General features: G+C 34.7%; 1 non-coding gene across 1 annotated transcript; it reads left to right on the plus strand.

Moving 5' to 3' along the window:
• Positions 1–5301: 5301 nt before the first annotated feature.
• TRNAL-CAG (transfer RNA leucine (anticodon CAG)) lies at positions 5302–5384 on the plus strand. Its single transcript has one exon. It is a non-coding gene; the product is annotated as a tRNA-Leu (tRNA).
• The last annotated feature ends 6715 nt before the right edge of the window (positions 5385–12099 follow it).

Genomic DNA, 12099 nt, shown 5'->3' on the forward strand with positions numbered 1-12099 from the left:
GAAATTGTAAAAAAAAGGCATATGTCAGATGAGGTGTCTTGCTCAGACTATCAACACACCTGTTTTAAAATAACAGGTAATAAGCTGATCAAGACTATATAAAGATATGGAAGTCTTCCAAAAAGTAAAAAACGCAAAATCGTATTTCGAAATAACCACATATGAAGTGTTCAAATTAATAATAGAAGGAAAACTACCTGACACAAAGTGGCCCAGAAAAAAAATCTCCTTACTAAACAACCCGTGGATATTGTTTCAATAAAATATTACAAAGCTTTTCGGCATTGGTGATAATAAAGTAAGAATATCCATTCTTTATAGTCGACAACATTCGATAAAAAATCGGCATTTACAAAACTTAACATCAATGGTGTCCAATCAACGTCCAAGCTGCTGTATAATGGTGATTTTTATCAAATGCTTAATGTAGATATAGCTGGAAGTCAGATTTTGTTAAAATCTCAATCTGACAAGGAAGAGATTAGAGGAAATTGTGTGTAACACTAGAAAAATCGAACTGACGCAAAAAAGAATACGTAAATTACAAGGCATAGGTAGAAACAATTGGACCGTTTATAATAAGAAGAAAGTAGTGTACCAGAGTTAAAAGAGTAAATTTTTATGTAAATTACATAAAACATGTGGAATGAAGTGGATACAAACTGCCTACAATAGAGAGACGCGGAAGAAGGAAGAGGAGGTCTATGTCCAAAATTGGGCAGCAAGGGCTGTATAGATAGATAGATAGACATAAAACATATTTGCCTAGGGCATACCTCCATTCATCTTCTACTAGCGCCAAGTCCACTAACGAAGGTTGACTACAACCATTGCAAATTCGTCTCTATCTTCTGCTTTTATTAATAGCGTATGTATGTTTAACCTGGTACAGTCACGAATGTTTTTCAGACAGGATATCTGTCGTCTACCAGGAAACCTTTTCCTTCGATTTTAGCCTTTATCAGCTGCAACAACTTGTACTTCTCATTTCTAAGTATGTGCCCCAAATATGCTGCCTTTTTTCTTTTTATGGTAGCGAAAAGTTCTCTGTCTCTTTCCATTCTGTGCAACACCATTTCGTTCTTAATATGAACGGTCCATGATATTTTCAAAACTCTTCTTAAAAGTCACATCTCAAAAGTTTGCAGCTTTGTTATCAAGTCAACACTAACGGTCCAAGCTTCGGTACAATAAAGAAGAATAGAGTGGATATAAAATTTTACCGTACTGTATCGGATTTGCAGATTGAGAGTTTGGTTACTTAGAAATTTCCTCATCTTTAAAAAGGCTGCTCTTGATTGCTCTATTCTTGATCGCATTTCTGATTTCGGATTTAGATCTCCTGTAATCCAAACTCCTAAATACTTTATTTTGTCCACTTGTTCAATATCTTTATTTTTTATGTAGTTCATTGTTATGTCTTCACCCCTCTTACTGATAGCCATGGTTTTGTGTTCTTTATGTTTATCGTTAAACTCAACTGTTATCCAGTATCACAAATAGTGTTTAGTAGTGTCTGTAGGTCTTTCTCACTTTCAGCGATAATAACTGTCTCGTCGGCATAACGAATGTTATTTATATATTCACCATTTTTATCTTGATCCCTTTTGTACAGTTTCAAGTACTTGTGTAAATAACTCTTCGGAGTACCAATACATTAAATAGTATTCTACCATCTAATGTTACCACAGCCATTGGTTTCACTAGAGACTCCTTACTACGTTAATATCATTTTTGTTAAGTCCTTTTCGCTTTAGACATTCCATGAGAATGTTATGTTTAACTTTGTTGAAAGCTTTCCCATAGTCTATAAATGCGACGAAAATATCTTTTTGTTGGTCTCGAAATTTTTGACCAATAGTTATGAAACTATACAGAGCTTCTATTGTTCCGAAGCCATTATGAAAGCTAAACTCTCTATTACCCATAATCTGCTTTACACTTTCTGAATATTCTTGCATGTATAACCTTTATAATTGTTTTTAATAATAGTTGTGACATTAGCCTGAGTCATTCCAGTGTATGGGATTCTTGGTTATTTTGGTAGCGGAACAAAGGTCGACAGTAACCATTTTATAGATATGACACCAGATTTGTATATGTTGTTAAAGGGGAGAGTTATTGCACTTAAATTGTCTTTGTCTATAAGTTTAATCAGCTCGCTGTGAACTTTATCTGGTCCAAGGGCTCTGCCAGATTTTGAGTTGTTTATAGCATGTTGGACATATTTTACTTAATAATAATTATGATGATTCCGTTCTTGTCTCCATGAAAAGATCTTCAATATATTTAGTCTATAAAGTATTTTCCACCTAAGAAAACTGCTTTGCAATTAACGGTGGTAACTTTATCACTAGCGGACCAGATAAGCGGCTATATATTTTACACTACCTTTATGAATAACATTTTACTGATCTGTTGTTTCAATCAGCACAGCTCAACAAGTTATCGTTTATTGGTTTTATTATTTTATTGCAATAGTACGAGTACCGAATATTTGTTCAAACAGTGAATTTATTACATGTTAATTTTTTTTTAATTTCTTCTGATGTATTGCATAATGTAGGTTTACTTAATAATCATAGTTATGGTTTTACAATAACATAATATTTGAAAAATAAGGAGTACCATGTGTCATAATAATTGTAATCTCCTTTATAAACACTTTTTTAATAAAAGTTTTTTTAATAATGTATTTCTTGAATCCATACAATCATTGAAAAATGATCCATGATATTTAAAAATATCTTTCTGTTAACGACACTGTAAGTACACTTCTGTTTATCGTTAAACATTAATTGATGGTCGTGGGTTGTATTGGTGTTATTTAATAATTTAGCAAAATACATAATCAGCAAAAATCTTATTTAAAACATGCTAACTTTTTTTGCAATCACAATCAATGCAGTGTTTATGCTTGTTTAGGATTGGTTGTTAAATAATTTTTGTTCGATTGTTTCGTCTGTTGTACAACCCTCGTCCTTTTTAGGGTGTAGTAGTTGTATATAAGTACCTACTTTTTGAACTCTCTAATGTTGTTTCAAAACGGTGGCATTTTTTAAGAAAATACATGAACAATAAAACGTCTGATAGTCCGAGGCAAGTTTTATTTTTAGATGAAACTTGGATTTTCGCTTAAGGAAATATATCAAAATCATCCTGGCAAGATGGCACCACGAAATTTTATTCTTCTAGTCGTTCTCACGGTAATGGTAAACGCTACATTATACTTCATGCTGGAAATTATAAGGGTTTTATTCCTGACGCTAGTTTAATTTTTTCGTCCACACAAAATACAGGTGATTACCATGGAAATATAGGTGCAAATATTTTTGAAGAATGGTTTGAAGAAAATTCGTCAAAAAAATTGGCCGACCATCCATAATAGTGTTGGATAATGGATCTTACTACTCAAGAGTAGAAGAGAGATTTCCTTCAAGCAGCTGGACAAAAGAAGAAATAAAGTTGTGGTTGACAGAAAAGAAAATTTGTTATAGTGACATATTTTTAAAAGTCGATTTACTTCAAAGGTGTGGAGAGCACAAAATTCAAAAGAAATTTGTTACTGACCAAACGGCTCTTAAATATGGTCATGAAGTTCTTCGACTTCCGCCCTACCATGGCCAATATAATGCAATTGAGTTAGTTTGGGGTATAATCAAAAATTTTTATGATAAACATGCATCCAAAACAACAGATGGCGCTAGCGTTCTTAGTTTATGGAAAGAATCGCTAGAACAAATAAAGGCAGAATAATGCCAAAATTGTATTAGACATACGGAAGACATAATCGTTCAGTCTTTTCAAACCGAGCGAGTTATAGAGTCCGGCCTCTAATTATTCGGATGGACGATTCAGATAGTGAAATATCACGACTATGGTAGTGACATATCAGACAGTGAATAGGACAAATCGTTTGCTAAAAAGAAGTAACAAAAAATTGTTTCGGGAATTAAATTCGGACTTTGTGGTGTGTTTTAGTTAAACGATAAAGTACCTTACGTCTAATTACTGGACTGCATACTCTAAATAGCTTTGGTAATAATTACTGGAATACACGTGTTTAAACCCTTTGTTTTGCTGAAAACTCGGAAGTGATTTAGTACCAATTTGCTTCAAGGTTATATTTAGCACAGTGTCTGCAGAAAGTAAAGTCTTGGATGTATTTTATTCAAATTTGGACATACCAGCAACTTGGCAAGTATTTTCCAATTTTACTGCATGCAAAACCATTCGTATAATTTTCGCTCTTCGCAAAATAGAGACTTATAGAGACCTTGATGAACATTTGATGTCGACAAATAATTTCGAGTATTCGAAATATTCCGTCCCACTACTTTTAACACGCCCTGTATATACATATTATTTGCTTTTGATACAGTAAAATCCAATATTATTACTGAATATAAAATACAGGAAATTAAATATTTTTACTTTTCAATTAATTAATTAATTACATATCGGCCGTCATAGGGTAAAAGGACTTTACTTGTTTTATTTCAATTGGGTTATTGATAGGTTTATTGTTTTCGTTAATTAACCGGTTAGGTATGTTTGTTCGTGATTTTCCAGATAATTCTGTGACTTTTTTATGTAAATTATAATGATCATGTTTTTCGGCACGTCCTTTATTTCAATGAATGTTTGCATCATCCACTTTTCCTTAGCACCTTTTAGTTTGTTCCTTATTAATTTGTTTTTCTCTGTATCTATCTGTGTTTTTGTTTCCATATTTCCTTGCTTGTTCCATGGTTTCCAGTATTTTGTAAGTTATCCAAGGGTTTCAGCTTTCTTCTTTCTCTTGTAGAGTTTCGTTGTCTGTCTTTATAACAGAATCTTTGATTTTGCTTCGCATAATGTTCGCATTATCAGTATCAGTGCCTTCATACTCCCATTGCTTACGAAAATTGTTCCTAATGTGTACTTTATACTAGAGACTGTACCGTTCTTACTATTACCTATAATTAAATTAAAATTTTTGGAAATATGTTTTTTAAATTGCTAAAAAATGGATTCTACGAAAATCCTATAAAAAATTATTTTCAACATTTTACCATCTTTTGCATAACTGTATGAAGAGTTGCATATCGTTTAGTACAGGCCGGAATTGAAAAAAATAAATGTAGGTATTCTGTAATATTCGTAATATTTATTTATAAATCAAATTAATTATTGACCTAATGATAAAAGAAACTAAATATAAAATATTTATATTAGTCATTTTATCAATTTAATACAAAATAAAATTTGTTAAACTAAATCCATAACTATTAATGTAATTATTTTCACTTTTTAATACAAGTCAGGATGGCCGAGCGGTCTAAGGCGCTGCGTTCAGGTCGCAGTCCACTCTGTGGGCGTGGGTTCGAATCCCACTTCTGACAAATATTTTGTTTTAAACAGTTTTATGTAATACTATGCAGTGCATATAATTTGAACGGATTTATAGAATATAAAGTATTTTGATTTTTTTACATCATTTTTAGATGTTTTTAAAATCGCAGGGGAATAAGCTTAGTTCTCGAAATAAAAACACACAATTTTTGTAATAATACTTTTAAATAATTATGGATACATAATATAAAATAGTAGTCAGATCAAGTACAGAAAGCCACCGGAGAGACCAGTATTCCTAAAAATGTTATAAAGAAACTGGACAAACAGTGGTATTATCCAAACATAAAAATCTATCTAAAAATTTAACTGATATTGTTTGTTCTTCATTTTTATATTTAAATGTATTATATTATAATGAGAAAGAAGGTCGTCTAGATCAACATCCATAAGCCCATCATATAGTCCTACTAGATGTATGATAATAGTACTAATATAATAATAGTAGATATAGGTCTCTAAGAAATCGATTTCCCATAGAAAAGAAAGAGATATTCTAGAATCTGAAATTTCTCATTTGAAGAAGTAACTAGCGATTAGAAAAAATGAAATAGAAAAGTTCAGAGAATAGGTGTCAATTTTGCAGAATATGTTAAATGAACTCCAAGAATTTCAAGGTGCTTTGAGCGAATTAGTTTCTTAGAACAGGTTGAAAGCCGGTGTCAGCTTAAAAAAAAAAAAATTTAACCGAAGTGGTAAGTCTTCAGGGAAGCACAGTTAAACAGGAATTAAATACAGTGAAAGTATAAAAGCGTACTGGGCTCAATGGGAATCTCTGTATCTTTCCAATGGTCTATTATATCAAAAGTGGGAAAATCTACTGCCAAAATCACACATTAAAAGTGTGATTGTGATGAAGAAAAATACAGCAAATTACAGACTATAATAACAATAGAGAGACTAGGAAGTTTTACAAGAAAACCAAAGGATACTGTCAAGAACACATGACAGGAACAATAGTGTGCAACAACAAAAATGGAGCAATTATCGGCGAGAAAGAGAAACTAATGAAAAGGTAGAAGGAGCAACTATATACGTCATAAAACATCTGAAAAATAACAAAACGTCTGGAACAGATGGAATAACTGCAGAACTGATAAATAATGGTGAACATGTGCTATGGAAGCGTATCCACAAACTCCTCCTCCACTATCCTTTATCCTTCGTAAGCATGGAGTGACGTTATGGTATTTGACGAATGGTTGCTATCCATTCTTCTCTCTCCTGGGCGCGGTGTGCTGCATCAGACAGAGAGTAACCGGTAGCGCACTTTATTTGGTCTGACCATCGGAGTGGCGATCTTCCTCGGGTTCTCTTACCATCTACCTTGCCTTCAACCACCAACCTCTCCATGCCTTCCATTCGTCTGGTAATGTGTCCAAAGTACCTCAATATATTTTGGTTAATGATTGTGGTAAACCTAGTATTGATGTCGAGTTCTGTCAATATTAAGACATTTGTGCGATGTGCTGTCCAGAGTATGCGCATCATATATGGGGCATATCTACGATATACCAATATTTCAAAGGCCATTATACGTCGTGAGTCGGACTTTTTAATAGTCCAAGTTTCTGACGCATAGGTAGCGATAGGAAAGATAAGCGTCCGTACTAGGCGTACTTTCGTGTTCCTGGTTATGTCCGTATCTTTCCAGATTTTAGTAAGTTTGACCGTTGCTGATCTGGTCATTGTAAGGCGCCGACGTATCTCTTCTTTGCATCCACCATTGTTTGTGATAACATAACCTAAGTAATTGAAACGGCTTACCACATCAAACCCCGCTACGTTTCGTATTTCCGGCTGGTTATTTCTAATTCGATCGATTATCATTACCTCGGTCCATATTCACGACTAATAGTATCTAGTCTGTTCATGATGGTCATTTTTTTATGATGCTTGTAGTAAATTGTCGTCAGCATAGCGGAGATTGCTGATTTTTTGGCCTCCGACTGATAATCCTCCTTGCCATCCGTCGACTACAATGCGCATGATGTGTTCGCTATATATATATATATATATATATATATATATATATATATATATATATATATATATATGTATATATATATATATAAATATTGAATAACGTGAGAGAGAGAGAGATAATACATCCTTGACGAACACCTGCTTTTAGTTTAAAATTATCGGAGTATATGTTGTGGACTCTTACGTTTGCTGTGTTGTTGATATACAGTTGTTTCAGTAGGTATATTAGATGTTCGGGGGTACCCATTTCTCTTAGTATTCCCCACATTTTATGCCTTTTTACATTATCGAACGCTTTCGAGTAGTCGACGAAGCACAAATATGTTTCTAGATTAAATTCTCTAGATTTTTCTATAATTTCTCTGAAATTAAGAATTTGTTCTCGTGTGCCTCTTCCAGGGATAAATCCACATTGTTCCTGTCAGATCTGTATTAGAAGTATTGATTTTCATCTCTCGTTAATTATAGTTAGCAGAACTTTACTTGCGTGGGAGATCAGGGCTATAGTGCGGTGGTTATTACAGTCAGTTGGTGAGCCTTTCTTATAAATGGGTATGAAAGTGAACTTACACCAATCATCTGGCCATTGTCCTGTGTTCCAGATTTCATTACACAGTTTGAACATTACTTCAATTCCTATGTCTCCCATTTCTTTAAATGCTTCCGCCGTGATTCCGTCTTCTCCTTTGAGATTTTCCAGTTTTTACTTTTTTTATTGCAATTTCTATGTCCGATTTTAAAATATGTGGTTCATTTTCGTAATTTATTTCTTCTGGATTCACGTCTTCAAGGTCTTCAAAGTCTTCACTATGAAACAATATTTCACAATATTATTTCCATGTCGCTGCTATGCCTTCTGGATTGGTGATGATTGTTCCCAAGTTATCTTCAATTATCTGCGTTTGTGGTTTGAACTCTTTAATTAAGTATTTTACTTTGGCAAACAGTTCTCTAGATTCTTGACGGTTGGCGTGTTCTTGTAGTTGTTTGCATATTTTTTTAATACGACTGTTTTTGTCTCTTCTACTTGATGATTTTATGCGTCTGTTTACATTTGCTATATATTTTTCAGTTTCTGTTGGATTTGAAGCATTGCTTCTAATTTTTTTCGTTCTTCTCCTAGGTTCAGTGTCTCATCAGTCATCCAGTGTTTTTCTTTCCTTGGGGATCCATAAACTAATCTACCGCATATGGACACTAAAAGTCATCCCAGAGGATTGTAAAATAGGAAAATAGGACTCATATTTTCTTTGTACAAGGGAGGGGACAAACAACTCTGTGAAAATTATAGGTTCATAACAGTGTTAACTGTCGCATACTTTCCGTCTTAATGAATCATTTTCGGAAGAAATAATTGGTGAATACCAATGTGGTTTCAGACCAAAGAGGCCAACTATAGACCAAATATATATGTTAAGAGGTATGCATGAAAAATATGCTGAATATAACATACCAATTTACAACTAATATATTGATTTCAAACAAGCGTTTAATGGAGTTGATAGACAAAAAATGTAAAAAGAATTATCCATGTTAGGAATACCGAAAAAATTATTTAAATTTATACAAATGATTTTGGAGGGTTTCAAGGCCATGGTGACAATATATGGAGGTATAACAAAGGCATTTGATATTGAAAATGAAGATAGGCAAGGTGACGCCTTATCAACAACACTTTTTAATTTAAATTTCAAAGCTATTATCAGAAAATAACATATAAATAGCTATAGTAATATAAGATTCACTTAAATATACGCATATGCGGATGATGTTTCCATAAGAAAGGTATTAACCTAAAAAGCTATAGATTTAAAACGGGAAGCCGGTGCATTTGATCTAAATATAAATGAAAGAAAAACGCACAAAAAGAGGAACGAAAGAAAAGTGCACAAAGTCGAATCAACATGAAAATCTGAAGGTATATCTACGAATTAGCCTCCATCACCTTTTACTACCTAGGCTCAGTAATAAATGGATTCACACGGATTCTTAGCGGTAATAAGTGCTTTTGTACATTTAAAGACTTAACGAAAAGTAAGATACTGAATTGTGAGTATAAGATTAGAATCTACAAAACAGTAATTATACCAGTGGTCACATATAGATGTGAAACGTGGACCCTTTTAACAACTAATGAAAATCAATTGAGAATATTTGAGAGCAAAATATTAAGAATAAAAATGAACTATGTGCTGGATGAATTAATGCAGAGCACAGATATCGTTAGATTTGTAAAGTGACACAGATTCAACTGACTTGGCCACATGACAGATAATCGAGCTGCAAAAGTAATCCAGAGATGGAAACCTTAAGCAAATAGGACAAGATGAAGGCCCCGTAAAAGGTGGATAGACGATGTAGAGGAAGATCTTAAAACCATGAAAATCAGGCAGTGGCGAAGGAAAGTATCTGACAGGGCAGAATGGAAGAACGTTGTATTGCCATTAGAAAAAGAAGATGAGAAAGTTGAATGTCATTTCTTGAGAACATTTTTGGTGATTTTAAAAAAGTAATTTGACGTTTTATTATAAGAATTTTTACAGGAAACTCATTGTACTAGTGGAGAAAGTAACAGCAATGCTCATACAAGTAACAAACAAGGAAGCTGTTCAAGTACTCTTCAAAACATAAAGAAAGGCAAAGCAGTTAGGTCAGACGACATTCCGGGGGAAGTGTAAATATCTTTAGGAACAAGTTTGCTAACAGGTTTATTTAATAAAAATGGGATAAATGACAAACGAATGGAGAAACGGTATATTAGAACCTGTTTTCAAAAACAAGGAAGCTCATATAGGCTAAATTGATTTTAAGAAAAAACATGATAGAGTTTGTTGAAAGATTCTGCAGAGGACACTCATAAGAAAGGAATTCTCGTTGAATTTGTGAAGACTGTAAGATATTAACAAGATATTTAAAACAGGTTGTGAGACCCAATGCTCCAGTTCATCCCTTTTCTCCCTACAATACTCTGGATGCGCGATTGAGGCTCTCTTTCAGCAAAGTGCTTGTGAACTCCAACACGATATCCTATCCCGATCAAAGCAGGTCAGCAGATCAATGTAACAGCAATGGGAATTCACTGGTAAAATGGGCGAAGGACGAACATCTATCATTAAAGTTTGACGCTAAAGACCGACCTACATTCATGGCAGCAGCATGGAAGAAGGAGTACAACCCTGATCTATGTTTTGTCTCTACTAATAAAAACGGGCAACCTCTAGCAGTCTCTCGAAAAGTAATGGACGACTTCCCATACAGCCCATATCGTCCAGTGATCTTAGAAGCAGGAACCCAGATTCCTATAATCACATCCATCCCTCGACCACGTTGGAATCTAAAGAGAACCATTTGAGGTAGCTTTTCTGCGGAACTGGACAAGACTCTAGACTGGATACCCCCGACTATCAGAAATTGCAAAAGATTAGTTGGAGCCGTAATAAGAACGGCCAAAAATCATATACCAAGAGGCTACCGTAAAGAATACATTCCTGGTTGGTCCCATAACAGCGAAGAACTGTACCAAAATTTCCTTGAAAGCGGCGATCAAGAATTAGCCGATGAACTGCTCCATAGCCTAGATACAGCGAGAAAACAAAAATGGACGGAAACTGTAGAAAGTCTTAATTTTCAAACATCCAGTAGGCAAGCATGGACACTACTATGCAAATTAGGAAGCGGAACTCCCAACAAAACAACAATTAACCCAACTACTATTGCCTCACATCTGGTATCGACATCTAGGGCCCCGAAAGACAAGCCACACACAATCAAGGTAAAACGAGAGCTCAAAACTCTAAAATTCAAATCGGCAGAAACCGAATACTCTCACCCTTTCACTTGCGAAGAAGTCAGTATAGCTCTCAAAGATGTAAAGCCAGGTAAAGCCCCAGGTTTTGACAATATTCATCCCGAATTTTTAATTAACGGCGGCAAATATGCGAGAGAATGGATGACCCACTTTTTTAGAGATATTATGAAGACCGGTACCATACCACAGGAACTCAAACGATCGAAGATCATTGCCATATTAAAACTAAGGAAACCAAATGCTAACAACCCTAAAAACTACAGACCAACACCAGAACGACTTATCTACAACAGAATTAGTCCAAAGCTACTTGAATCAATACCGGTTGATCAGGCAGGTTTCCGACCGAAAGGAAGCTAATCAGGTTCTTTCACTTACCACATTTATTGAGGCAGAGTTCCCGAGAAAACTTAAAACTGCAGCCGCATTCATAGACCTAACAGCGGCCTATGATACAGTGTGGAGAGAAGTCATGATATACAAGCTCCTCCGTACAATCTCCTGTAAATCCACCGCTCGAATAATCAACAGCATGCTAGCCGACCGAACGATTCAAGTAGTCATGGGAACCGACATCAGCACCCCAAGAAAACTAAAGAATGGACTGCCTCAGGGATCTGTCCTAGCTCCTCTTCTCTTTAGCCTGTACATCGCTGATATACCAGAAAACCAGATCAAGGAAGCTTGGTTACGCCGATGACTGGGTCCTTGCAACAAGGTGTAAGTCATTTGAACAAACAAAAGAAATCCTTACAGCAGACTTACTTACAGTGGAGAAGTATTTCCGTAAATGGAGGCTCCAACCAAACGCTACCAAAACAGAGGTTTCCAGTTTTCATCTAAATAACAAGCTTACAGGAAGAACACTGAACATCCAATTCTCGCTAACAATAAAACACCAAAGTATCTTG

Source organism: Diabrotica undecimpunctata, chromosome 4, assembly GCF_040954645.1.
Source record: "Diabrotica undecimpunctata isolate CICGRU chromosome 4, icDiaUnde3, whole genome shotgun sequence".
In the NCBI taxonomy this organism is placed as follows: Eukaryota; Metazoa; Arthropoda; class Insecta; order Coleoptera; family Chrysomelidae; genus Diabrotica; species Diabrotica undecimpunctata.